Raw genomic sequence first — 27330 nt, 5'->3', positions numbered from 1 at the left:
GTGGAACGGCTTGCCATGCCATTTCCACCTGGCGCCACAGTTGGGCCAGCGTTCGTGCTGGACGTGCAGACCGCGTGAGACGACGCTTCATCCAGTCCCAAACATGCTCAATGGGGGACAGATCCGGAGATCTGGCTGGCCAGGGTAGTTGACTTACACCTTCTAGAGCACGTTGGGTGGCACGGGATACATGCGGACGTGCATTGTCCTGTTGGAACAGCAAGTTCCCTTGCCAGTCTAGGAATGGTAGAACGATGGGTTCGATGACGGTTTGGATGTACCGTGCACTATTCAGTGTCCCCTCGACGATCACCAGTGGTGTACGGCCAGTGTAGGAGATCGCTCCCCACACCATGATGCCGGGTGTTGGCCCTGTGTGCCTCGGTCGTATGTAGTCCTGATTGTGGCGCTCACCTGCACGGCGCCAAACACGCATACGACCATCATTGGCACCAAGGCAGAAGCGACTCTCATCGCTGAAGACGACACGTCTCCATTCGTCCCTCCATTCACGCCTGTCGCGACACCACTGGAGGTGGGCTGCACGATGTTGGGGCGTGAGGGGAAGACGGCCTAACGGTGTGCGGGACCGTAGCCCAGCTTCATGGAGACGGTTGCGAATGGTCCTCGCCGATACCCCAGGAGCAACAGTGTCCCTAATTTGCTGGGAAGTGGCGGTGCGGTCCCCTACGGCACTGCGTAGGATCCTACGGTCTTGGCGTGCATCCGTGCGTCGCTGCGGTCCGGTCCCAGGTCGACGGGCACGTGCACCTTCCGCCGACCACTGGCGACAACATCGATGTACTGTGGAGACCTCACGCCCCACGTGTTGAGCAATTCGGCGGTACGTCCACCCGGCCTCCCGCATGCCCACTATACGCCCTCGCTCAAAGTCCGTCAGCTGCACATACGGTTCACGTCCACGCTGTCGCGGCATGCTACCAGTGTTAAAGACTGCGATGGAGCTCCGTATGCCACGGCAAACTGGCTGACACTGACGGCGGCGGTGCACAAATGCTGCGCAGCTAGCGCCATTCGACGGCCAACACCGCGGTTCCTGGTGTGTCCGCTGTGCCGTGCGTGTGATCATTGCTTGTACAGCCCTCTCGCAGTGTCCAGAGCAAGTATGGTGGGTCTGACACACTGGTGTCAATGTGTTCTTTTTTCCATTTCCAGGAGTGTATTTTGGAGATGAAATAATAATAAAGGCCGACAGTAAGCACGACAACCGCATGTAAAACTGTCACGCCGGGAAAGTCTTCAGAAACATTTTATTAGTGTTGTTTATTTTGCGACATGCCTCACAAATATGAGTCTGTTTAGCGCATAGTTCTAAGATAGCACCGAAATTTACTCGCATCCAACGAGCCTTGGAGTAATCTCAGATCCACTAGAACTTGGATGCAGAAGGTCATGTGGCCATAAGAGATGGAGAGACATTAGTACAGTCACAAGCTCAACGCAATTTAGATGCTAACGTCATTTAAATGTTGTACGAGAAACAGAGAGACGTCGTTTATTTACAATCACGTAGAATGTGAGAGGTCCAATAACTCGATGTGATGATCATCGATTGCCCTCCTCCGTAGACGATTGCTCAACGCGACAGACGCTCATGCCAGGGACCCGGGCTGCCGGGGAATCTTCCTTGCTGGGAGGGCTGGCGAAGGTGTAGCGATGCCAGCTGAGGAGCTGCTTGACTGAGAAGTAGCGGTTCTAAGCTCGGAATGTCGACATCGACCGGGAGTGCGGAATGCGGGTCCCATACTTCTCCATATCGCATCTGACGACGAATGTCCGAGGGAGATGCGGCGGTCGGTCGGCTAGCGCGTGGTCTTCAGGGCTTGATGGGGGGGGAGGGGGAGGTTAATCATCTATTAGTAATCTTAGGCAGACTCGACACGCAGCAGAATACTAGAAACACGTTCAGTGGGTACATATATCCCTGCACTTCATACGTCTATACATACAGACATCATTATCTACAACACTACTACCCAGACACCATATTTATAAGTTACTAACTTAGCTTAATTACTAATCCAACACCTTTTTCTCAAAGCAGGTTCGTTATATTCAAGAATCCAACGCACCATATTATTCACCACTGATTTGGCTATAAAATTCTATTTGTCAACACAATCTGCATTCAATGCGACGCCCTTACGCCTCCTTACTGGGAAGGCCTGTATGGCCGCATGGTATCACTCCACCGGTTGATGTCAGAGCCAACGTCTTGCTGTGTGAATGCATTCCCCGTCATCCACTTACTGCTTTCTGTGGAGTGCATCCTACACTGGACCAAACAGATGGGACTCGGAACTTAATTAGCGGCTGAGTGCTCCGTACAATCTCGTGCCTTAAGGGCAAGACCACTTTAAATTAAAAACGTCTGAAAGCCAATAACTTAAAGCTCAACCAAAATCAGAAATTTAAAAGGTAAAGTTTTATCTTAAAACAGTTCCTTAATTAGGCTGAAGGCCCAAAGAATCTGACACTTAAACTCAAAATCGGCTGAAGGCGCAATACTTAAGACTCAATAGCATTAATTAAAAAAAGTGCCCAAAGGCTTTACGTAAAACAGTTCTTAAATTAGGCTGTAGGACCAAATCGTCTGATAGCTTAAGAGCAGAACAACATTAATTCAAAATCGGCTGAAGGCCCAAAGAATCTGTCACTTTAAGAGCAAAACAACTTAAATTCAAAATCGGCTGATGGCCCAACACCTAAGACTCAATAACATTAATTTTAAAATTGTCAAAGCTTTACGTAAAACAGTTCTTAAATTAGGCTGAAGGGCCAAATTATCTGACAGCTTAAGATCAGAACAACATTAATTCAAAATCGACTGAAGGCTCAAAGAATCTGACACTTTAAGAGCAAAACAACTTAAATTCAGTATCAGCTGAAAGCCCAACACTTAAGACTCAATAACATCAAATTTAAAAAAAAATGCCAAAGGCTTTACGTAAAACAGTGTAAATCAGTCTGAAGGCCCAAACCATCTGACGCCTTAACGGCAAAACAACCTTAATAAAAAAAACCGTTAGAAGCCATACAAGTACAAACAACAAAACAAGCAAAAAAAAGGCGGTACACACATGTGCGCTCAAAAATTCAGTGGGTCAGTCTGGAATTCAAACACTAACGCTCGCTTAGGTGAGACAGGCAGTCGGCACAACCATTGTCGATCCGACGACAACCCAAGGGACAGACAGTCAACGGGCCCACCGATAGGATAACCTCCGCTTCACCCGACCAGGACACAACAGGGAGTTCAATGGAACAACGTAGAAGGTATTGGCACCCACAACCAATTATACATTGAGGTGTCAAACTACACACCATGCTGGACAGCGACAACATGATGAGGAAAATACACTGCCTGAATTTACGCCAACCGCCAGGGCAGGTAACCAGAATGTTAACGGCCACAAGACAGAAGATTCCGCTGGTGCATTTCAATTCAAATAACCAAGTACAGTTGAACTCTACCGGAGGGTGGCTAAAATTTTCCAACTTGAAAACACACGTTGTTGCTCGCTGGAATATCCCAACAGCTGATAATGAACTCCAAGCGACACAATGTGAACAGTCGTGACTTGCTGGTAGATTAAGTCAAACCTCAACTTTCATGTCCAGGATCGGTGAGCCACGAACCTCGAAGCAATGGGACAGCAGCACACAGTCCAACACTGCATAGCGGCTGCCAGCGGGCCCGGCCAACCACGCGCCGCGGAGATTTCCTCGCTGCTCCACGCCAGCCGATCAACTGGCCGCACACAGCTCAGCCGGAAACTATAAGTGACAGACCAAAGATAGTCCAAGATGCTAATATCGATACACACCGCTGCTGCCACCCGTGGAAAGAGAGGATAACAGCATAATCTCGATAACAGCGGGAGACTAAACACAGAATAGCAACCAAGGTTTGATCCAACGCATAGCATGAGCCAGGCACGGCTCAGACAGCTCTCTGCCTGGAACGCATATCTGTTGCAGACGTCATTTTGAAGGCTACGAATAGTGCCGCAATCTATCGGAAGTTCATTATACTACAGGGGCTGAAGTGGGAATGTTCCATGATGTTCCACAACAAATACCGCATTTTTTCAACCGACCTCTCCTCATATATAGTGTAACACCCAACCCATCACTTATCTGGTTTTGGCGTGTGTTCACCCCAGGTAATTGACTAACAGATCAACAGAGAGTGCAAAACTGCCGCAATGTCGGATAACGCAAAGAAGGTAATAAGGCCCTGTGACTCCTGATTGAACTGCGGTGGCAGTGTTGACATTAATTGATTCAGAACTGATCCCTTTTAATTAAAAAGGGATGCACATTGATGTTATATTCAGTTATTGAACAGCAGATGCAAATGTTGAACATAAAATTAATTAAGAAAGTGACTTGAGATTTCAACTAGTTGACTGAAAACAGATGCAGTCGATTAGCACAAATTTATTTAAACTCACGACCTTCAATCATCACATTACATGACTCTCCCAACAGGCAGTGGTAATAAATTGCGTTTGTGTGGAGTAAAGTGCGATAAATCAAAAGTAATTCCTGTCGACTGACCCAGGCGTAATGGAAAGTGCAAGAAGAATTCTACAATACACAGACCATGAAACCCTCGTGGAAACTTTGCCGACGTGATCCAACAAATTAATCAGTGGCCTAACTCAAGCCGGAGCGGGCGCAATATCACCGAATTCAGGGTGGCGGGGCGTCGTCGTTGTGCGGACATCGGCCGGCCTCGTGGTGCTGCAAGGCAGCGCTCGTCTATTCACTCCTAGCTATCTTGCTCAGTACACAGCTGAACGAAAACTTTCTATCTCCAAGTTCAGTTGTTCTGTTTGCTAAGTCCTAAACTGCAGAGATGCTCATTTCTCTCAGGCAAGCTGAGTAAAGAACGCCACGTCCGCACTCTAGGCAAGCATGGAACGGAAGACTTCAACGGAGACTTCTGGCAGTCCGCTCTTCGCCCCAGTTTCCCCTCCAGCAAAATCACTTACGCCAATTGTAGCACAAGTCGCGTTAATTATGCGTCGCTTCCCAGCACTGACCAATGCCTGTTCTGGGAAGTGAACAATTTCCCAAAAAATTTCCCTTCCTCTCAACTTCTTCTATTTAGCTCCTCCCAGGCCACGCATCAAGGTTAACATCTGCACAAAACACCAATTTTTCCGGAATTCTGACTCCCAGGAGAGTACTTCAAATTCCTTGGTCCTATGTTCCCATTGGAGGCTGGCATATTTCATTCTGTCGCCCTTACTTCAGACACTGTGGACCGTGCATTCAGCGTGAAGTTGCTATAGTCACAATCACGCATATTTTGGCCTCTTTTCACCGCTCCACCATAACTCTGCGCGGCTTACTCGCATGTTTCACTGAAAACGGGACAACGGACAATTATCAACAGGTGTACAAGTTCCCTGTCTGCTTCCTTGTACACCAGCATGGGGTCAACCACCCCCCCCCCCCCTCACTGTCACTCGTCTTAAGGCAGCTGGAGGCTGCACCCCATTACCGCTTTCTCAGAGTTTGAGCCATCCTAAGCTGCCTGTTGTTGCTTCCCTTCGCCGCTCCCCAGCCCGGCTGCGGTCAACTCTGAATACTTCCTTGGGATAAACTAGCCTCCAGTAAACCGACGCATTTCCACAAAGTTTTTATGTCGTGTGAATTACTTTAAAACCATCACCCAACATTAATTATTCCAATACGTCCATACTATACCCTCTACAAGATGCATTGTGCCTTGTCAGTCATTTTTGTTCAGCACTACTGTTCACTCAACGTGAATTCGGTGATCTTTAGTGACTTTATGTAAGGGGCATAGTTCTTGCCATCTTACACTAGAATAACTAAGGATGTACATACCGGCTGTGGCAGCACACATCGTATTCCAACACATTTCCATTTCCTGCTAAGAGCATGAAATACGAGGCCGCTCGTGTCACCCCTAGAATTTGCCCGCCGTGCTGGAACCGGCCCTGCATTAAGGCCACCAGAAGGCAAATGAAGCTGAGAGCCGGTTGGTGGCCCACGTGGACGTGTCATGCGGAGATCGGCGTTCGTACCCAGGAAGGCATTTTTACAGCTCGAGTTTATTAACTAATTATCGCGGCCGCGGTTCAGTTGCCAAAAGCAATGATTGCATAATTAACTAACGCCAGGAGCGAGCGTGTGCTCTGCGCAAATAGGCGGCCAGAAGGCGCAGTTTTGCGGCTGCGAGTAATTATGGCGTGGGCTGCGCGGAGCCCTTCCGCCGTCCGTGGGGCTGGCGGCTAATGACGTGCGCGCGGGATCCACGCCCACCCCCACCCCCACTAATTACTCCGCCTCCAGCCGCGCCTGGCGCCTGGGCCGCGAGCCGACGGCAGCCACCATCCACCATCCAGCATCCAGCACGCCGAGAGGCCGTTCCCGCCTCGCTAATTAGTGCTTGTCTGGCCTGCCGATCCTGCCGTCGGGCCGGATATCAAATTTACCTCTCCCTGTATTACGCTCTCCTTGCTCTCCGTGGCGCTTCTTTAGGCTCGTACATCCCGACAGCCAGCGACGTGTTCTTATCCTTCCCCTGTATTCTTTTCCATTTCGTTTGTATTCGTCTTACATTTGGCTGAAGACGATGCTGCGGCAGAGAATTGAGTTTAACAAGAGGCAACACGAAATAGGTCTAGTAGTGGAAATGCACTGCAGGAGACGAAGCTACTTCTATTCTCAAGTGGACCATTTGCGAAATATCAAGCCAACTGAATGTAGGACAGCTATCGTCACTGTTGAAATTAAATGTTAGTTCTGGAGCGGGCTACCGCGGGGAGAAGGGAGGAGGCAATGAATGAAGGATTATGTTTTGATTTTTTTAATCATTAGCTTTGCGGATGGTTTGGTTCTATGCTTCTGCTTTTCCAATCGAGTGCCAGTCTTATCATATACACATAACTACCACACTCAATATCCTCTGTAATATTGTTGTTCTGGTGCCGGCCGTTGTGGCCGAGCGGTTCTAGGCTCTTCAGTCTGGAACCGCGCGACCGCTACGCGACCATGCCTCGGGCATGGATGTGTGTGATTTCCTTAGGTTAGTTAGGTTTAAGTAGTTCTAAGTTCTAGGGGACTGATGACCTCAGATGTTAAGTCCCATAGTGCTCAGAGCCATTTGAATCATTTGTTGTTCTGGTCTTCAGTCTGAAGACTAGTTTTATGCAGCTATCTGGGCTAGCCTATCCTCTGTAATATATTTTCTAAATTCTATGCTTTGCGAGCCCTGAAAATATATCGTGCACCTTAAGATAGGCAATCCAACTTACAACAGCCACCCCAGTTGCGAGTGACGTGTGTTGGGCTGCCTGCTGTGGTATCATTGATCGATACCCCCCCGCCTCCCGGAGTTTCGCAGTTGGTAACAGAAACACACGTCTGCCACTGACGCAGCGGTTGTGCGACGACCTTGTGAAAACAATGATGTGCGCCTGCTGCGCTACGGCTTCAGCGGTTCCGACTACGAGCGCCGTCTGCCGCTGCGACGTGGGATGGCCGGCCACAGCTGCACGACCCAGTCTCAGCCACAGTCTTCAGTCTTAGTCAGTGAACCGTGATTTGTTTTCAAAGAATATTCTTAAGAATTTATTTCATTTACTAGCGATTTATCAAGAACATTCACACATTTAATCACACTATGTAAGCATCAAAGTAGCTGCCAGGGAGTAACTGACGAAATCATAACCAAATTCCTTTTAAGAAATGGGAATTTTATTCACTTTAATAGTGCCCAAAATTTTTTTTTAAAAGAAACAGATTTAAAATTATAATCAGAAAGCACCCTCTAAATATCAAAGTTACAATTCATTCAGAGGCAGAAAGAAACAAGGTTTCACTATATGAGCTTTTGGGCTGAGAACCTTGCTGCTCCCTTTTGACACGGCCGTAGTTACGACTGCTCACAACAGCCTCTGAAAGACTACACTGGTGCAAATCCACAACACACCAGATAACTTTAAACTAAGCGTTTTAACAATTTACACAAGCACACAAACTATGCACCCCCTGTAGGAGGGATGGAAATAGCACAAAACACTAACAATCAAAATATTAACCTTGCCACCGAAGGTGCAACTTGATTTTAACTTCTAAGGAAAGTCTTACGGTGAAACGGTGGCAACTTTACATACTAAAATGATCATTTAAACAAAAGCCCATGAAATCCTATATAAAATTCTACAAGGTTGCCCAAACAATAGTTAAGATGCTCTACAGTACACAGATACCGCCTCTCAAGATCATAGTCAATAATATCAAACTTCCAAAGATCACAACATATTTCAGGTATTAGGCCGTTACACTCCAAGCAATAAATTCGTTAACACACCAAATCCGACAAACATGACAGAAGCAGCAACTAACGTATGGTAGATTGATAGGGAGATTATCGAACAACCCGAACCGCAGGTTGCTCTAACCAGCCCACAAGGGAAAAACGGACCACCCAATTTATAAATAACCATCTTCCCGCGCGTGGGCAAACGGAGAAGAATGGTGGGACGATCCCAAAGCAAAACGGCTGGTGACCTCACCAAGAAAACAAGCAGAATTTAACAAGACTAAATGAAAGAACATATCACCAATTACTTAACTTCTAATAAACTGCGATTTCTCTATAAGACCTGGCGCGCACCCTCAAATCCCTCTCCCGAACCGCCCGCTGCCAGCCGCTTCAACGGACGCAGGAGGCGCGCCGATCTCCCGTCTCACGGCGTCGCAGCTCGCACCGGCCAGACTGATGTCGTGGCTTGATTCATGTTGCTCTCGTGTCGACCGCGAAGTCACTACCCCTCGCTATACGCCGCGGCCCACTGGACTGACGTGGCGACCTCACATGCGCCGACGCTCAAGACGGACAAGTCATCTTGTGTCTCAGTGAGCTACCGACCAACCGATCGATCCAACCGCCAATGACCATTGCCTGAGCAAACTCGAGCAGATTGGCGGCTTAACGCGCAGACTCAGATGCAGGAACGAAGTCCCGACTGGGCGACCACTCGCTGAGTTCTCTTACTAGCAGAGTGGAAAGACTCCCATTTGCCGGCTTTAAAGGTTGATCCGAACGACAGACATATTAGCACTCCGAACGACAGACAGACACTAACTGCCTAACAAATGCGAACGAGAAACAGACTAGCAAGCTGGGGACGAGAGACTGCCCAGACTGACCACCTGGCGAGCTCATAGCGCCCCTTAAATGCACGTGAACAGGCAACCTTTCCCCTTTCCCACCAGAGGGAGACACCAAAGCTGCGATTGCCACAGCGGCGTCACCGCCAGAAACGGAGGGCGACTGCTTCACACTACGCGCTGCGGCGCACTCTTCAAAACAGGAATTTTTGCCTCGGTTCAGTCAGCCTTCGATGGTTCACTCACACATTTTTAGAGAGAGCCTCACACTGCACGACACTCTTTAGTTTTCTCCTTGAAATAGCTGAACTTCATTGCTATTTATTCTTTTGTAAGGTTTTTTCGCAATACTTGTAAGGACCTACAAGTAAAACTTCTGTTTACTGTATTTACCCGTTTGCTAATCATTTCTGCTCCTGTCCAGCTTCTGCACCACACTGTAGCCTTCCTCTCCTTATCTATACCTGCCTCAGGGTGCAGGAATTATTTACGGGACAGTGTTATTCCACTCCACCGCCCCCCCCCCCCCCGGACCAACCTCCGCCTTCTGCTTCCTCTGGGTGCCAGGTTAACCACTCCAGGATGCCGTAGGAGCATCCTAGTAACGTGACCTTTCTCGTTCCATAAATCTACTTTTCAACTACACATTTAAGTAAGAATCCATCTAACATTCGATCTGCCCACACGAATTTTCGCCGTCATTCAATAGCGGCACATTTCACATTCTTCATGTTTTTTTGTCTTCGAATTTTCTATGGCTCATTCTCACATACATTATATGGCCACAGACGCACGCTTTCCTGAACTACGAACGGGTACTGGCGATATTTGCACACTGGACTCTCTTTCGGAAACACGACGGATCAAACCCGCGTCCGGGGCCATCCTGATTCATGTTTTCCGTGATTTCCCTAAATCGCTTCAGGCAAATGCCAGGACGGTTTCTTTGAAAGACCACGGCCGATTTCCTTCCCTCTCCTTCCCTAATCAGAGCTTGTGCTCTGTCTCTAATGACCTCGTTGTCGACGTTACGTTAAACACTAATCTCCTCCTTCTCCGCACTTTCAAGAACTTCACCCCCAGTTCCATATCAACATCAGATACTAGAAGAGCTATTTTAGTGAAGAAAAGTTGCCGGACGCTGTGACCGAGTGGTTCTAGGCGCTTCAGTCTGGAACCGCCAACCGCTACAGTCGCAGGTTCGAATCCTGCCTCGAGCATGGATGTGTGTGATGTCCTTAGGTTAGTTAGGTTTAAGTAGTTCTAAGTTATAGGGTACTGATGACCTCAGATGTTAAGCCCCATAGTGCTCAGAGCCATTTGAACCATGATTCAGATTACCTGCAAAATAAATTTTGATATGTGATAGCTCATCCGCTGCCAGCATTTTCCCGAAGAAGTAAGATGCGAATAATTAACCAAATAAAGTGAACTGATGGTCATTTGCTACATAAGCTAAGACGTCGATGTACACCGTGATTAACGTTTATGACCAAGGAAGACATTAAACAACCAATCACTGACGAGCTTCCAAAATTTATTTTATAAATAATTCGCAAAATCTTGTGCACGAACTGACTTCTGGATTATGTCCCATTGATGTTCGATGGGTGGCCAAATCATTCGCTTGAATTGTCCAGAATGTTCTTTAAACCAGTCGCGAGCAATTGTGACATGGTGGCGTGGAGCATTGTCATTCATAAAAATTCCATCGTTGTCTGGGGACATGAGTCCATGAACGGCCGAAAATGTTCTCCAAGTAACTGAACATAACCATTCCCAGTCAATAATCTGTTCAGTTGGACCCGACGACCCAGTCCATTCCATGTAAACACAGCCAGCATCATTATGGAGTCACCACCGATTTGCATAGTGCCTTGTCGACAACTTAAGTCCATGGCTTCGTTGGGTCTGGGACACATTCGAACCTTATCATCGGCCATTACCGTTTGAAATCGGGACCCATCTGACTCCAGCGCACGGTTTTATAGTCGTCTAAGGTCCAACAGATGTGCTGACGAGCCCACGAGAGGCGCTGCAGGCGATGTCGTGCTGTTAGCAAGGGCACTCGCGTTAGTCACCTGCTGCCACAGCCCATTAACGCCAAATATTGCCGCACTGACTAACGGACACGTTGGACGTACGTCCCAAATTGATTTCTGCGCTTATTTCATACGGTGTTGCTTGTTTGTTAGCACTAACAACTCGGCACAGACACCGCTGCTGTCGGTCGTTAAGAGAAGGCTGTCGGCCACTGCGTTGTCCGTGGTGGGTGTAGTACCTGAAATTTGGTGTTCTGGGCACACTCGTCGCACTTTGGCTTTCGGAATATTGAATTTCCTAACGATATCCGAAATGGAATGTCCCATGTGTCTAGTTCCAACTGCCATTTCACGTTCAAAGTCTGGTTAACTCCCATCGTGCGGCCATAATCACGTCAGAAACCTTTTCACATGAATCACCTGAATGAAAATGAGAGCTCCATCAATGCACTGCTCTTTTGTACCTCGTGTACGCGATACTACCGCCTTCTGTATGTACTCATATCGCGAGCCCATGACTTTTGTCATTTCAGTGTAAACTCTAATATGGATTTCCTGACGTAACTGCGCCATGAAACGCAAACCTTTTTTGTTAGACCTGTGATTATGCACAACAGACAATCCGTGCTCTGTCTGTCTCGCATTTAGTAGACTAGTACAGAGATAAACGTATCTGGCACACTGAAAGAGAACATACACTGAAGAGTCAAAGAAACTGGTACACCTGCCTAATATCGCTTGGAGCCCCTGCGAGCACGCAGAAGTGCCGCAACACCACGTGGCATGGACTCGACTAATGTCTGAAGTAGTGCTGAGGGAACTGACATAATGAATCCTGCAGAGCTGTCCATAAATCCGTAAAAGTACGAGAGAGTGGAGATCTCTTCTGCACAATAAGTTGGAAGGCATTCCAGAGATGCACAATAATGTTCCTGTCCAAGACGTCTGATGGACGGCGAAGTCTTTAAACTCAGAAGAGTGTTCCTAGAGCCACTCTGTAGCAATTCTGCCGTGTGGGGTGTTGCACTGTCCTGCTGGAAATGACCAAGTCAGTCGGACTGCACAATGGACATGAATGGATGCAGATGATCAGACAGATGCTTACATACGTGTCGCTTGGAAGACTCGTATCTAGACGCACCAGAGGTCTTACATCACTCCAACTGCACGCGCCTCACCCATTACAGAGCCTCCACCAGCTTGAACAATCTCTTGCTGACATGCAAGGTCCATGGATTCATGAGGTTGTCTCCATACCGTTCACGTCCATCCCCTCGATACAATTTTAAGCGAGACTCATCAGACCAGGCAACATGATTTCAGTAATCAACAGTCTAATGTCGGTGCCATGCATTGATCAAGGGTACGCGAGTCGGCCTTCGGCTCTAAAACCCATATCGATTATGTTTCGTTGAATGGTTCGCACGCATTGAAATCTGTAGCAATTTGCGGAATAGTTGCACTTCTGTCACACTGAAGGATTCTCTTCAGTCGTCGTTGGTTCCGTTCTTGCAAGATCTTATTCCGGCCGCAGCAATGTCGGAGATTTGATGTTTTACGGGATTCCTGATATTCACGGTACACTCGTGAAATGGTCGTACAGGAAAATCCCCACTTCATCGCTACCTTGGAGGTGCTGTGTGCAATCTCTCGAGCGCCGACTAGAACACAAAGTTCGAACTCACTTAAATCTTGACAGCATGGCATTTTAGCAGCAGTAACCGATCTAACAACTGCGCCAGACCCGTGTTGTCTTTATATAGAGGTCGCCGAACGCAGCAAAATGTGATACGGACATACTGCTGGAAATGCGTTCAAAGGGTGGTAAACCCACTTGACGATGGAGGGAAAAGATCTTTGACAGTGACCCAGGTATGAGCAGCACACAGTTGGTTCACCGGCAAGGGTTAAGCCCGACGACGGTGTGGACCACTCTCCAGGACAGCTGCCACTATCCGTGTCGCTTAAAATGCGTGCACGTCTTATTATTTACGTAGCGGTCTCCGCGGCTGCGATTTTGTCCCTGGTTCGTCGCACAGGGCGTTGCGGTATTGGAATTTTTGTCATCCCTTTTCACAGATGAGGCTACTTTTACGAAGGGCGGTATCGTCTGCCTTCACAGCACCCACCCGTGGGCTACTGAGAATCCCGATGGTGTGGTGGCAGCGAAACCCACCAGCACAGATTCAGTCTCAATGTATGGGCGAGGATTATTGGCTACCGCCTCGTTGGAACCAGTAGTCCTTCGACATTGCCTCATAGGCGAAGCGTATCTGCACTTGCTGCGGATGACCCTGCCTCCCCTGCTCGAAGACGTGCCTTTGGTAGTAGGAAGGGTAATGTGACTACTATTGAATGGTACTCCAGCTCACTGACCTCTTGAGTTAGGGGATAAAATGCTAGTACAGACAGAACAGTCCGACTTCCTCAATATGTTCTCATTAGTGCTTTCAGTCACTGAAATCTTGTGACGGTACAAACCCCCATTACTAGACGAATATTTATAGTATGCAAGGAATGCTCTGTGGAGAGCAAGCGACCTACGTGGTGCGCGATTCGCGGAAGCGCATGGCGCGCCCGCGCGAGATTTGCAACGGTCGGTGGGATGGTCTATGCCGCCGGGCGGTCACGTGGCCAGCAGCTTGGGCCATTGTTTGGTTTTTCGCGCATTACGCGAAAACTATGTAACTTACGGTGAAGAGCGATGCGGCAGTGGATTGTGGTCAGCAATATGCACCTTCTGAAAGATCGATCTTTATTTCAACTCACGAGACGCAAAAGTTAAAGCAACCTCAAAATCGGTTAACATCACGAATACCGAAAGAGTAATAAAAATAGTAAATAACAACTTACAGGGATGAGCGAGCACTCATTAAAAACGTTTCGTCATAGTGGGTCGAGTGCCGTGGTCATATGTTAAGATTCATAAATAATTAAGTCCGTAAAGAGCAATAAACAAAGTTTGAGGAAAAATTGTTTACGAAATTCAATAGAAAATTCATGATATAAAGAACGGCACTATATAATACTTTGTGTGGCATCACACGTATTTTAAACTAGTTAAGTTATACTATACACCTAACTTGCAATAATTTTCATCGTTTGCAAATTATTATTAACATTTATCGTCCGTAATTAATTAATTATTATAGATATGAAGATTTTGAGCAGCGCAATGTGTAGATCGCTATAGAATAGTCTAAAAACGGTGCAGTTCTATTGCATGGGGGCTTAATTAAATAAAATGCAAATAATTTTAATTTTTTTTTTATTTAGTAGCTGTCTGTTCGGCTACGCTGTCTCGTAAACGGTTGGCCCTGACTAGTTTTTGTACGCAATCTGACTGCATAGAACAACAACAAAGAATGAAAGAAAATTTTCGTTAACACAATTAATTAATTAAGTCCCCAGCAACTATAAAACCTGCGAAACCAAAGCACAAGTATAACTGTTCTGTGTGTGGAAGTATGACTCAACGTACACATCTGGCACGGCTCTTCTTCAATAAGACGAGAAATTTTAAATACCATTTATACTGAAGTAATTAAGAAAAATAGAAATCCTATAATTGCGCAAGAAAACCAGAATTACGCTCTAATACAAGAACACAAGCCAGATGCTTTGTTGACTGAACCTGTAATGACGCATTATTTAAAACATTGAGATAATAAAACGAAAAGGAAAATTTTTTTTCTTTTACCTTCATATATATTGATCAAAAGCACTCTAATCATTACAATATCCCCACACCGACTCGCTACTACCACATCTCAACAAGAACTGACTACTGCCACATCTCGACAAGCACTCTTCACTACGACATCTCAGCAAGCACTGACTACTACGAGTTCTCAACAAGCACTGCCCTCCGCTACTTCTCAATAATCACTGCCAGTGGAGGCGGCGAAACAAAACTCTCTGGCGCTGTGGCTCAGTGTAGCCACCTTTCACATGCCCTTCCTCCACGGGCTAGAATTTGATGGTATTTTTGCCAGCATTGGTGGTGGAAATACCACCAAATCCGTCAAAAAAAATACAGACAAAAATAAAAGACAATATTAATACGTAAATATCACATAATTAGATAAAATTTTGGCCTTGCACTGACCTTTCAATAACCTAATATATAAAATACAGTAAGCAATACAAATTCTTTCATACATGTGGCTTTACATAATAGTTTACACAATACACAAAAAAATAAGTTTATACAAATGTTCACATAAAATACTTTTAATTATTCAAAAACAAAAAAAAAAAAAAACAAAAAAACAAATAGTTGATAGTTCCAGCAGCAGCACCCAGCAATGGTCATCAGGTGCAAACACCACAAGTGACATCATTTTAGTAAAAGCAGTTCCATCTGTGGCACCCAGTAATGTTGAACAGGTGCAGACAGCAAGAAGCAACATCATTTCAGTAGAAGCAGTCCATCAGTGGCACCCACCAATGTTGAACAGGTGCAGAAACCAACAAGTGACATTATTTCAGTACAAGCAGTCCATCAGTGGCACCCAGCAATGTTGAGCAGGTGCAGACAGCTACAAGTGACATTATTTCAGTTGAAGCAGTTCATCAGTGGCACCCAGTAATGTTGAGCAGGTGCAGAAACCAACAAGTGACATTATTTCAGTACAAGCAGTCCATCAGTGGCACCCAGCAATGTTGATCAGGTGCAGACAGCAACAAGTGACATTATTTCAGTAGAAGCAGTTCCATCTGTGGCACCCAGCAATGTTGAACAGGTACACACGGCAACAAGTCATATTTCTCAGCAGAAGCAGTTCCATTAGTGGCACCCAGCAATGTTGAACAGGTGCAGACCCCAACAAGTGACTTCATTTCAGTAGAAGCAGTCCATCAGTTGCACCTAGCAATGGTGAGCAGGTCCAGAGAGCAGTCCATAATATTCACTATCACTGATCACACTGTTCATCAGAGTTTATAAGCAGAAATTAAACGTGTCCTAGTGGCACCAATCATGTAGAAAAAGTACAAGTAACAGTCCATAATATTCACTATCCTAATCACACAGTTCATCAGCAGAAATTAATCATTTCTAAGTGGCACCCATTATGTTGAAAAAGTGCAGGTAACAGTCCATAATATTCACTCTCACTAATCAGACAGTTCAGGCATGAACAATAGTTTGAATGCACATACAAATGCTTTTACAAAATTATTCTCAATGCTCTTACACTAAACATACAAATTCTAATAAACACACAAATGATATCAGATAATTATCATATTAAATATTACAAATACTCAAATATCAGTAAACTATAATATTTATGGGTGTCAGTGCAAGCCACTACAAACAAATAAAATAATATTTAGGAGACAGGTGGGTAAGATTAGGAAAGGAAAACACACAAAACACACTCACTCATCTTTCATCCACATTAAGTACTACTGTGTAATTGAATAGTGTTAACTGTGTAAATGCAATTTTGTCAAAATTTGATGTTCATCATGTGTATCAAGTAGTAGTGGCAGCAATGTATAACAGCCAATAATAGTTAAGTCAACGTCATAGTCATCATGTCAAGAACAATGTTTGCAAAGCCAGATCAAAATGTACGGTTGCTGAACAACTGTCAGTGTGCCAAGATATGCAATTACTTCCTCTCTCCAAAAAAAAGTATGTACTGCTTATTGATTTAACGAAGTGTGTGTAGACAATCTTCCTTCTACTTGAGTGTTCTAGTCTGCTATCTTCATCCTCCTTGTTCCATATAGACCATCAAAAAAAAATATGCACCTCACTTACTTTACCTCTTATCCACCAAAACTCCAATAATCATCAGCATCACATAATCTCAATACTTCAATAATACCTCTTACGTCGATACATATAAATCTTATCATCAATATCATTTACCTTACCTCTTGTCCACAAAAATTCCAATAATCATCAACTTCATATAATCTCAATACCTCAATAATACCTCTTCAATACGTCGACACATATAAACCTTATCGCCAATATCATTTCACTTCCATAACAACTCTTTCCTCATGTCAGTCTCCTCGAACAAGTACAGATAAAATCCTAATGCAAACCTCATCATCACATACAATCCGAAGACACACTGTCAACACACAACCTCTGTGTAATCCATCTGACCCAAATCTTCTACTCATTATAAATTATAAGATGGATTTTGGATACCTTGTCCATCATTAAATAAAAGAAATGCATACATGACCTCTAACAGACTTAGTTCGAATAACTCTCAGTAATTAAGTACGACTACGGAGTGTGAATGATCATAATATTTCACAGTGTGCACCCACTTCAAGAATTATGGCAAACAGAAGCAAACATGTGGAGTATTTCTTGTGTCAAGTGTCACTTCCTATTTCAATTGCTCACGAAAAATGCAGTGTAATAACTGTCAATGGTCTAAACCTAGTTTTGGTATGTCATGTCGTTAGCTTCCTTCCTATTAGCATAAATTTATACAGTTTCCATAAAACCTCCAGCTCATGTGACTTCTATGAAGTTTCTTGTACTAATGTCGTTTATGTCGAATTGTAGCAGTTCATTTTCCTATCTTAAAAATATAAGGCACTGAGCGTAAGCAAAACATGCAATAGCGAGTAAATATACCAGTAGAGAACAGAATGTCAACAAGTGGATGCAGCACAATTGTTACAACGAGGCTCTGCCAAGCAAACAATCTATAATTAATACAATAATGTGACTAAACTCTATGTTTGTACACAGTATATCAGCATTTCTACATACCAAATTAAAGAGTAGTTATGACAACAAAACAGAAATGTGTAAATATGCAATCCATAAGCAAGGCAGCAAATATGTTATCTAACATAATAAACAGGTCATTAGCATCATATCAGCATAAGCAAATAAATGTTCATATGTAATCTTAATAAGTAAACATGAAGGCGCAAGCAGATAAATCACAAAGTATAACTTACATACATATCAGCACAACTAATCAGGTGACAATTATAATTTAAATAAATAAGCACAGCAGACACATAATAAAAAAATATGACATCAGTGAAAAAGCATTGCAGCCAAGCGATGCATAATATATACAAATAACAACACTGTTCATTAATAAAACATTGTCAAATTCAGGCAAATGTACGCAAGCACATCGCTTCACAAGTATATTCATAGAACATGAAATTAGCACAAAGTATGAATCACGTAATTGCGAGCAACAAATTACGTCTAAAGTACGTACCTAAGTGGAAATATGTTACCTGAAAAAATAAACTCAATTAATAGTTACCTTTTTAGTTTATTAGTTTCTTCTTGGAAATTACATTCTTTCTGAAATTTTCTCGATAGCAAGTCCTCTTAACGTCGGAGACACACAGAATTTACCTGAAGTTCTCAAATATTTTATACAACCGTATCCTGAAAAATACTGAACGTTAATAACATAATTCATCAAGTCACTATAGCTTTATACTGAATTTAATCGGAGAAATTAGACTGTGTATTTGTTCACGGCTGTCAGTGCATTCGCACTGAGCGCTCGATCAGCTGTAGGCGCGTGGCGTAAGAAGTAATTGTTTGCGGTCAACGACTGCCTTGTGCGGCGCGCAGACTTGACTGTTGCTTTGAGTATGTGCCGCCGCCAAAACACAGCGCGGTATCCTTGTATTCTCTGCATGTTTACATCTAGCTGTTAGTTGCTCAAAAGTATGTCATTCCACAAACATTTTTCAAAAGTATATCATTCCGCAAAAATTTTAACGTTAGATATATGATGTATTCCCTTAGAGCGTCGAGATTTAAGAGTTTCTACTTCAACAGTGTTATCATGAATAATTTTGCGAATTCTATATGGACCGTTATAAAGCAGAAAAAATTAGCGACACAAGCCTTTCCCTTTGTGAGACAAACGATGAGACTTTATTAATACCTTTTGGCCAACTGAAAAAGTTTTTAAACGACCAGGACGTTTTGCTGATTTCTCTCTTCTAGCAGCCGCAGATGCAATATTTTGTAGAGCCAGGTTGACAACTTCAGAATGCCGCAGTTTCCGTGTAGGTGGAAAAGGAACGATTTCAGAAATGCGATTTGTCGGTGCTTTGCTTTTTAATATCAATATAGGCGGTAAAGAAGTTGAATCATTAGGAAGTTCATTCAGAATGTTTTGAAAAATATGAAGATACTGATCCCACGTTCTGTGATTCTGATGACAATAAAGATGACACAATTTATTGATTTCCGTCATCCATCTCTCTAAAGCGTTAGATTGAGGGTGAAAAAGTGAAATGAAAATTGGTTTAATCTTACGACGCCGTAGAGTACGAAGCCAAATTTTAGAACGAAACTGTGATCCATTATCTGATATAACCTTATCAACATGACCAACTTCTTTAAGAAAATGGTTAATGAAAGCATTAGATAATGAACGAGCTGTTGCTTTGCGTAACGGTGTAAAACACACATATTTTGATGACAACTCCACTGCTACGAAAATGTACGCAAAACCATTAGTAGAACGAACCACTGGACCGAACAAATCGACTGCAGCCATGTCCTTTAATTTCGCTGGAATGATAGGAAACAACGGTGCTCTGTGAGAAATTGTTGGCGGCTTAGACTTTTGACATAATTTGCATTTGGCCAGAACAGATCGAATACGTTTTTCCATATTACTGAAGTAGCAATTTTCCCGTAATTTATGAAAGCATTTTCTGGGACCAAAGTGTGCATAACTGAAATGCGTATACCAAATCAGCTTATTAACCCACTCATCAGGAATACAAACTAACCAAACAGAGTTGTCGACCGATTTTCGTTTAAAAAGAATGTCATTGCGAACTAAATAATGCTGTCTAATCGCTACGCTTTCCTTTCTCCTCCACTTCTCCTTAATGTCCTTCCAGATTGGATCCTTATTTTGCTCCTTAGCGATGTCCTGGAGCGAAGACGAAATAAAGTTCTCAAACGCAACACCTTGAATATACATCAAACAATAATTGTTTTCCTTGCAGTCCTCTTCAGCACTTTGTTTCAAACCCATAGGTGCACGTGATAAAGCATCAGCAACAATATTTGAAGAACCCTGTATGTAAACAATACTAAAATCAAATTCCTGTAGGTACAACGCCCATCGTGACAATCTGCCATGAGTTAATTTTGTCGACATAAGAAATTCCAGAGCTCGATGATCGGTGTAAACCTTAGTATGTTTGCCATACAAAAATATGCGACATTTTGTGAAAGCCCATACAACAGCCAAAGCTTCAAGTTCCGTAATCGAATAATTCTTTTCTGATTTAGAGAGAACACGACTTCCAAATGCAATAGTTTTCTGTACTACAACGCCGTTTTCTTCTATCTCTTGAAATAAATGTGCACCTAGGCCTTTGTATGATGAGTCCGTCGCCAAACAAAAATCTTTACATAAATCCGGATGTGAAAGAAGTGAAGCAGCAACTAAAGCATCACGGAGTTGTTCAAATTCTGATTGAGCTTCCTCATCCCAACACCAATTAGAATTCTTTCCAGATAGTTCACATAAACGAGGTGTGGCCAAATCGTCCAATTTAACAAAGCGTCTAAGAAAATTACAGACACCAAGGAAACTACGAACATCACGTTTTGTGGTAGGAACAGCATAATTACGAATAGCGTCTAATTTTTCTGGATTAGGAAGAATACCTTCTGTAGAAATAATGTGACCAAGAAATTTCACCTGTGAACGTCCAAATTCAGATTTTTCCAAGTTCACTGTAATGCAAACTTTTGCAAAAATACGTAATAATGTATCCAAAATTTTGTTGTGCTCACTCCAAGAACGTTTAGCAATAAGAATGTCGTCAACATATGAAGTAATATTGTCACGAAGATAAACAGGTAAAATTTCGTTTAAACTACGAATGAATGCTGCTGAAATTACAGTAAGTCCAAACGGTAATTTCCGAAACTGGTAACAGTTACCAAAGGCTAAAAAGGCAGTATATTTTCTACAATCAGGGTGGAGTTCTATTTGCCAAAAACTTGCGCGCATATCAATCGTGGATAAAACTTTAATTCCATGGAAATGTTGAAGAAGTTCATCTAAATTTTGTGGGCGGTCAGTTTCAGGAATGATGATATTATTTATCTGTCTGGAATCCAGAACCAAACGAATTGACCCATCCTTTTTAAGAACAACGTGTATTGGACTGGTATAAGGACTGACTGCTGGCTCAATAATGCCTTGATCTATCATGCATTGAAGTTCACTCTTAACCTTGTCTCTGTAAGCCAAAGGAATAGCGTACGTTTTCCCGCGAAATGGTGTGTGTTCTTTTACTTTAAATAAATATTGTAAGCCTTGTATAGTTCCTGTGTGATGACTAAACACTGTAGCATGTGAAGTCAAAATTTGGTGTAGTTCTTCTCTTGCAACGTCATCTGGCACTTCAGCTTTCTTAACCTTTTCATTAATTAATTCTTCGCTATTAATTATATCATCCATCGCGTCTCCGTATCTATTGTCATTGTCATGAATAAACACACTGTCGTCATAATGCTCAACGAAAACATCAGAAGTAAGAAACGTTAAACATTTTGTATCTGACTCAGATCTTGTTAAACACTCGAAAAATTTCAAACATTTCGGCATTCCGGCAACAGTCAAATTCACACTTCCTTCTTTAAAGTTCAAAATTGCCTTATGTGTGTTAAGAAACTCCATACCTAATATAATTTGTGTACTGAGTAATGGAACAATAATAAAATTAGCAGAAAATTCGTATCCTTGTCAAATGAAATTTAGGTTGGTCTGTTGTTTAACTTCCACACTTTTTCCAGAAATAGTGCCTCGAATTGTAGTTTTAGAAACAGGTAACACAGGACAGGCAATAGTTCTTTCACATATACGAAAAACTGATTCACTAATGACGTTCAATGGGCGCCCAGAATCTAAAACTGCAGTGAACTTATTCTTACCCACACATACTTCAATAACAGGATGTAAAAATGCGTCTACATTATTTTCCTCTTCGTCTAGCAATATGTCTCTTATGTCTTCCAGGCGTACGTAGTGTAAAGTCGTAGTGTCATTACTTTATGAACCGTCTATATTGCTGCCAGAAGCCGAAGCTGCATCTCGTGGTCGTGCGGTAGCGTTCTCGCTTCCCACGCCCGGGTTCCCGGGTTCGATTCCCGGCGGGGTCAGGGATTTTCTCTGCCTCGTGATGGCTGGGTGTTGTGTGATGTCCTTAGGTTAGTTCGGTTTAAGTAGTTCTAAGTTCTAGGGGACTGATGACCATAGATGTTAAGTCCCATAGTGCTCAGAGCCATTTGAACCATTTGAACCGAAGCTGCAAGTCGTTGTCGATTGTTTGCGTCACGTCTTTGATTATTCGCGTCATTTCGCGGATAAATTTCTACGATTTGCACTTGTCTCTCTGAAGTTCTGTCACGTGGAGGATGCCAATTAGGTCCCTCCTGTCTGTTAGATGCAAATTCTTGGTTGTGTCTGTTATTAAAATTTCTGTTTTCCTGTCTGTCTGCATAACTACTTCTTGTGTAATTTCGACTGTCACTTCTGAAACTACTGTTAGACCTACTACCCTGGTTATTTCTGAAGTAAGAATTTCTATTACTGTATGAATAATTTCTGTCTTGATGATACCGATTACTGTTTCCGTATGATTGATCATTCCGGTACGAATTACCGTTATTATAATTGTCTGTGTAATTTATGTTAGAACGTCTGTTATTGTCATAAGGCTGGTATCTATTGTCCTGTCTGTTACGTCTATCATTCTCAAAATTACCCATATAACGCCCGTTCCGATCATTATCCATTTTCTCTGAAAATCTATTGTGATTACTGTTACTGAAAAAATTACAGGAAGTCTCATCGTCGTTGTCATACTCGAGTTCTTGTAGCAAAGTCTTAAAAGTCTCAATGTCGTCTTTACATCTTCCGGGTAAAGCAATTTGTCTTATGGATTGTGGCAGCTTAGTTAAACAAATGCGAATTAATTCAGTCGGGCTATAAGGGTTGGACAGGAACTGATTCTTTCGAATCATGTCTTCAAAGTATTCTGCCGGCGTGCGGAACTCAGATTGTTTAAAATTACGCTGCATAATCAGACTATGTTTGACTCTGTCTTGCATGTTTTCGGACCAATATGCCGATAGAAATGCATGATAAAAATCATTTAGATTATTACAATCTCTAATGAGTGCGCGCATGCGCGTCGCCGGTTCGTTTTCTAAATATCCACACATAAATTCCAGTTTGTGACTTAGTGGCCAATTTGGTGGGAGTGCGTACATAAATTGATCTAACCATGAACATAGATGTATGTCATTCTTAGAATTGCGGAAGATCTCAAATTTCCGAACAGTCAAAAAGTGTTTATAGTCAAAGTTTCCGCCTCGTGGCGACAAAGACCTACCGCGTCTGTCCCAGTCCCAACGTTGATTATTGTCAAGTTCGCGGCCCTGGCGTTCTCTTGTTGTTTCTCGTAAATGAAATAAATTATTTTCTTCAAACCCCTCTGATATCTGTGATTCTAAATTTCTTTTGCTGTCTTTTCCTACGATTTCGCCTTCAATTTGTTTGACTTGCTTTCGTAATGCCTCAACTTCCCTTTTAACGCGTTCATTAAATTTTCCCTGATTTTCAACATGTTTATTTATGTTCTGATACTCTTCGGTTTCTGCAAATGGCAATGGTGCTGTATCATCTGAATCTCTGTCCTCATTTAAACTAAGACTTGTCAATTTATCTGAAATCTCCTCAACTCTTTCCGATAAGTCACCTAATTGTTCTTTCTGTTTATTTACGTCTTCCGTAAGTGTCGCGACTCGGGTTTCAGTATTGACACATCTGGTAGTTAGCTGTTCGTATTGTTGTGTTAGGTTATTTAATCTGTCATTTGGTACGGATTCCTCGATTCTCTCAAATATTTCATCCTTATCGTGTGCACGTTGTAAATTTAACTCCGAAAATTTTTGTACTATCACGCGATCTCTTTCTTCCTGTTCTCTATCTTGTTCCTTTTGTCTAATCTCTACTGCAATTAATCTGTTATTGTGAGAATTCAAAATCGGTTGTACTTCTTCTCTGGTTTCTTTCTTTAATTCATCTTTCATATTTTTGAAACATGTCCCTATTCGTGAGTCTAACCGTGTTTCCATTGTTCCCATCTCAGTTTTAATTGTCCCTAATTGTGATCCCAGTGAGTCTAACCGTGTTTCCATTGTTCCCATATCAGTTTTTAATTCAGATCTCAAAGTTCCCACCTCTGTTTTAATTGTTCCTATCTCTGTTTTTAATTCAGATCGCAAAGTTCCCATCTGTGATCCCAAATGTAATATAGCGCCCATCAACTGCTCCATATTAGCCGGTTCGAAATTCTTTTCGCCCCTAACATTTCCCGCAAAACTAACTTCCTTCTGCATAGCCGTAAAGCTATCTGTGTTCGATACTATTTCATAATCTTCTATCGTTAATCTCGTATTCTGTGAATTTTCTGATTGAGAAAAATTTTGAAATGGTTCCGGACTATTTTCCCGACTTATTACATTGTTTTCCACTTCATTATTCAACATACTGTTCTCCTGTGTTGGCGAGTTCGCCATGTCAACAATTTCGTCATTCTGACTATCCATCATTTTTGCCTTTTTCATCGATCGCGTAATCATTTACAAAACATACAAAACTCGTCGCTGTACGAAAATTACACACAATGACTCCTTATCTCCAACAATACCATTCACACGAAATGTTTCCTTCAAACACGATTAACGAACAATTGAAATAATTGCACTAAATTGTCAAACCCGTAGACAAGACAACAAATGTAAATTTTGAAAAATACCATTAGAAGAATGCCAGTTACCAAATCTACACATGCAATATAAACTACAAATTACTACAACAATACTACTGTCTACTATTTTTATAATCAGAAGATTCCAAGGGACGATCCGAAGCAGCGGTCGCCACGTGCATGGGGGCTTAATGAAATAAATGAAAATAATTTTTTATTTTTCGTGTCGCTGTATGTCCGATTACGCAGTTTCGTAAACGGTTGGCCCTGACTAGTATTTGTACGCAATCTGACTGCACAGAATAACAACAAAGAATGAAAGAAAATTTCCGTTACACAATTAATTAATTAAGTCCCCAGCAACTATAAAACCTGCGAAACCAAAGCACAAGTATAACTGTTCTGTGTGTGGAAGTATGACTCAACGTACACATCTGGCACGGCTCTTCTTCAATAAGACGAGAAATTTTAAATACCATTTATACTGAAGTAATTAAGAAAAATAGAAATCCTATAATTGCGCAAGAAAACCAGAATTACGCTCTAATACAAGAACACAAGCCAGATGCTTTGTTGACTGAACCTGTAATGACGCATTATTTAAAACATTGAGATAATAAAAAGAAAAGGAAATTTTTTTTTCTTTTACCTTCATATATATTGATCAAAAGCACTCTAATCATTACAATATCTCCACACCGACTCGCTACTACCACATCTCAACAAGAACTGACTACTGCCACATCTCGACAAGCACTCTTCACTACGACATCTCAGCAAGCACTGACTACTACGAGTTCTCAACAAGCACTGCCCTCCGCTACTTCTCAATAATCACTGCCAGTGGAGGCGGCGAAACAAAACTCTCTGGCGCTGTGGCTCAGTGTAGCCACCTTTCACTATGTTAAAACTTCGCAGCACAGATGTCAACAAACAAATTTTCGCTAAGTGGCTAAATTTTGCAAAAACTAAAACTTGATTTACAGGCGATAGAATAATCCTAGAAATTAGTGTAACATAGTAAATAATATGTAATTTTTAGCGCGGTTCCGATGGTGTACTTATTTCTGTCGAGGGATGTATGTATCAAAGTTTGTAACCTTAACTGGTGACATTGGTACTTGCATAACCGTGAGGGTAGACGTCCCAGCCTACATAAGCGAGAGGCCATCTTGGCCAAGGGGCAATCGTTGGCCAGTCGTTTTGGAGGGTGGGTGGCGAGCAAGCCACTTGAGTGTGGCCCATGTGGTCATTTGAGAATTCGTTTTCGCGCTGATTTATTTCGACAAAGAGCATTGTTTAGTAGTGCAAGTGTGCAAGCATGTACTTGGTGAACAGGAAGGGCTACGATTATTTGTGTGAGTACGATTTACGAGGTATACATCGTCGTAAGTGAACATGTGGTGAACTGTGATTTCGCGCCAAAGTGTTAGAACAAAGAGGACAGTGGAAATTGTGGTTCTGTTCGTATTGTTTGAGTAATTTTCGTTTACAGCAGCCTACATGACTGCTATTGGGGGCTCGGAGTCAAATTATTATTAAAGTAAAACTGAATCTTATATCAGTGCAGATGCAAAATATATATGGCAGACAGGAAGATCATTCGCGATCCGGTACAAAGAACATAAAGATGCGTTCAGATCAGGAAATTATGACAAATCAGCTGTTGCGAACCATATATATGAAACAGGCCATCCCCTTAATAGCATAGAAGATAATGTAGAAATACAGGGTGATTCAAAAAGAATACCACAACTTTAAAAATGTGTATTTAATGAAAGAAACATAATATATCCTTCTGTTGTACATCATTACAAAGAGTATTTAAAAAGGTTTTTTTTTCACTCAAAAACAAGTTCAGAGATGTTCAATATGGCCCCCTCCAGACACTCGAGCAATATCAACCCGATACTCCAACTCGTTCCACACTCTCTGTAGCATATCAGGCGTAACAGTTTGGATAGCTGCTGTTATTTCTCGTTTCAAATCATCAATGGTGGCTGGGAGAGGTAGCCGAAACACCATATCCTTAACATACCCCCATAAGAAAAAATCGCAGGGGATAAGATCAGGTCTTCTTGGAGGCCAGTGATGAAGTGCTCTGTCACGGACTGCCCGGCGGCCGATCCATCGCCTCGCGTAGTTGACGTTCAGGTAGTTATGGGCAGATAAGTGCCAATGTGGTGGCGCTACATCCTGCTGAAATATGAATTGTTGTGCTTCTTGTTCGAGCTGAGGGAACAGCCAATTCTCTAACATCTCCAGATACTGTAGTCCAGTTACAGTAGCACCTTCGAAGAAAAAGGGACCAAAAACTTTATTGGCTGAA

The sequence above is a fragment of the Schistocerca americana genome, chromosome 7, assembly GCF_021461395.2.
Source record: "Schistocerca americana isolate TAMUIC-IGC-003095 chromosome 7, iqSchAmer2.1, whole genome shotgun sequence".
Taxonomy (NCBI): Eukaryota; Metazoa; Arthropoda; class Insecta; order Orthoptera; family Acrididae; genus Schistocerca; species Schistocerca americana.
Note: the sequence above shows the minus strand (reverse complement) of the source record.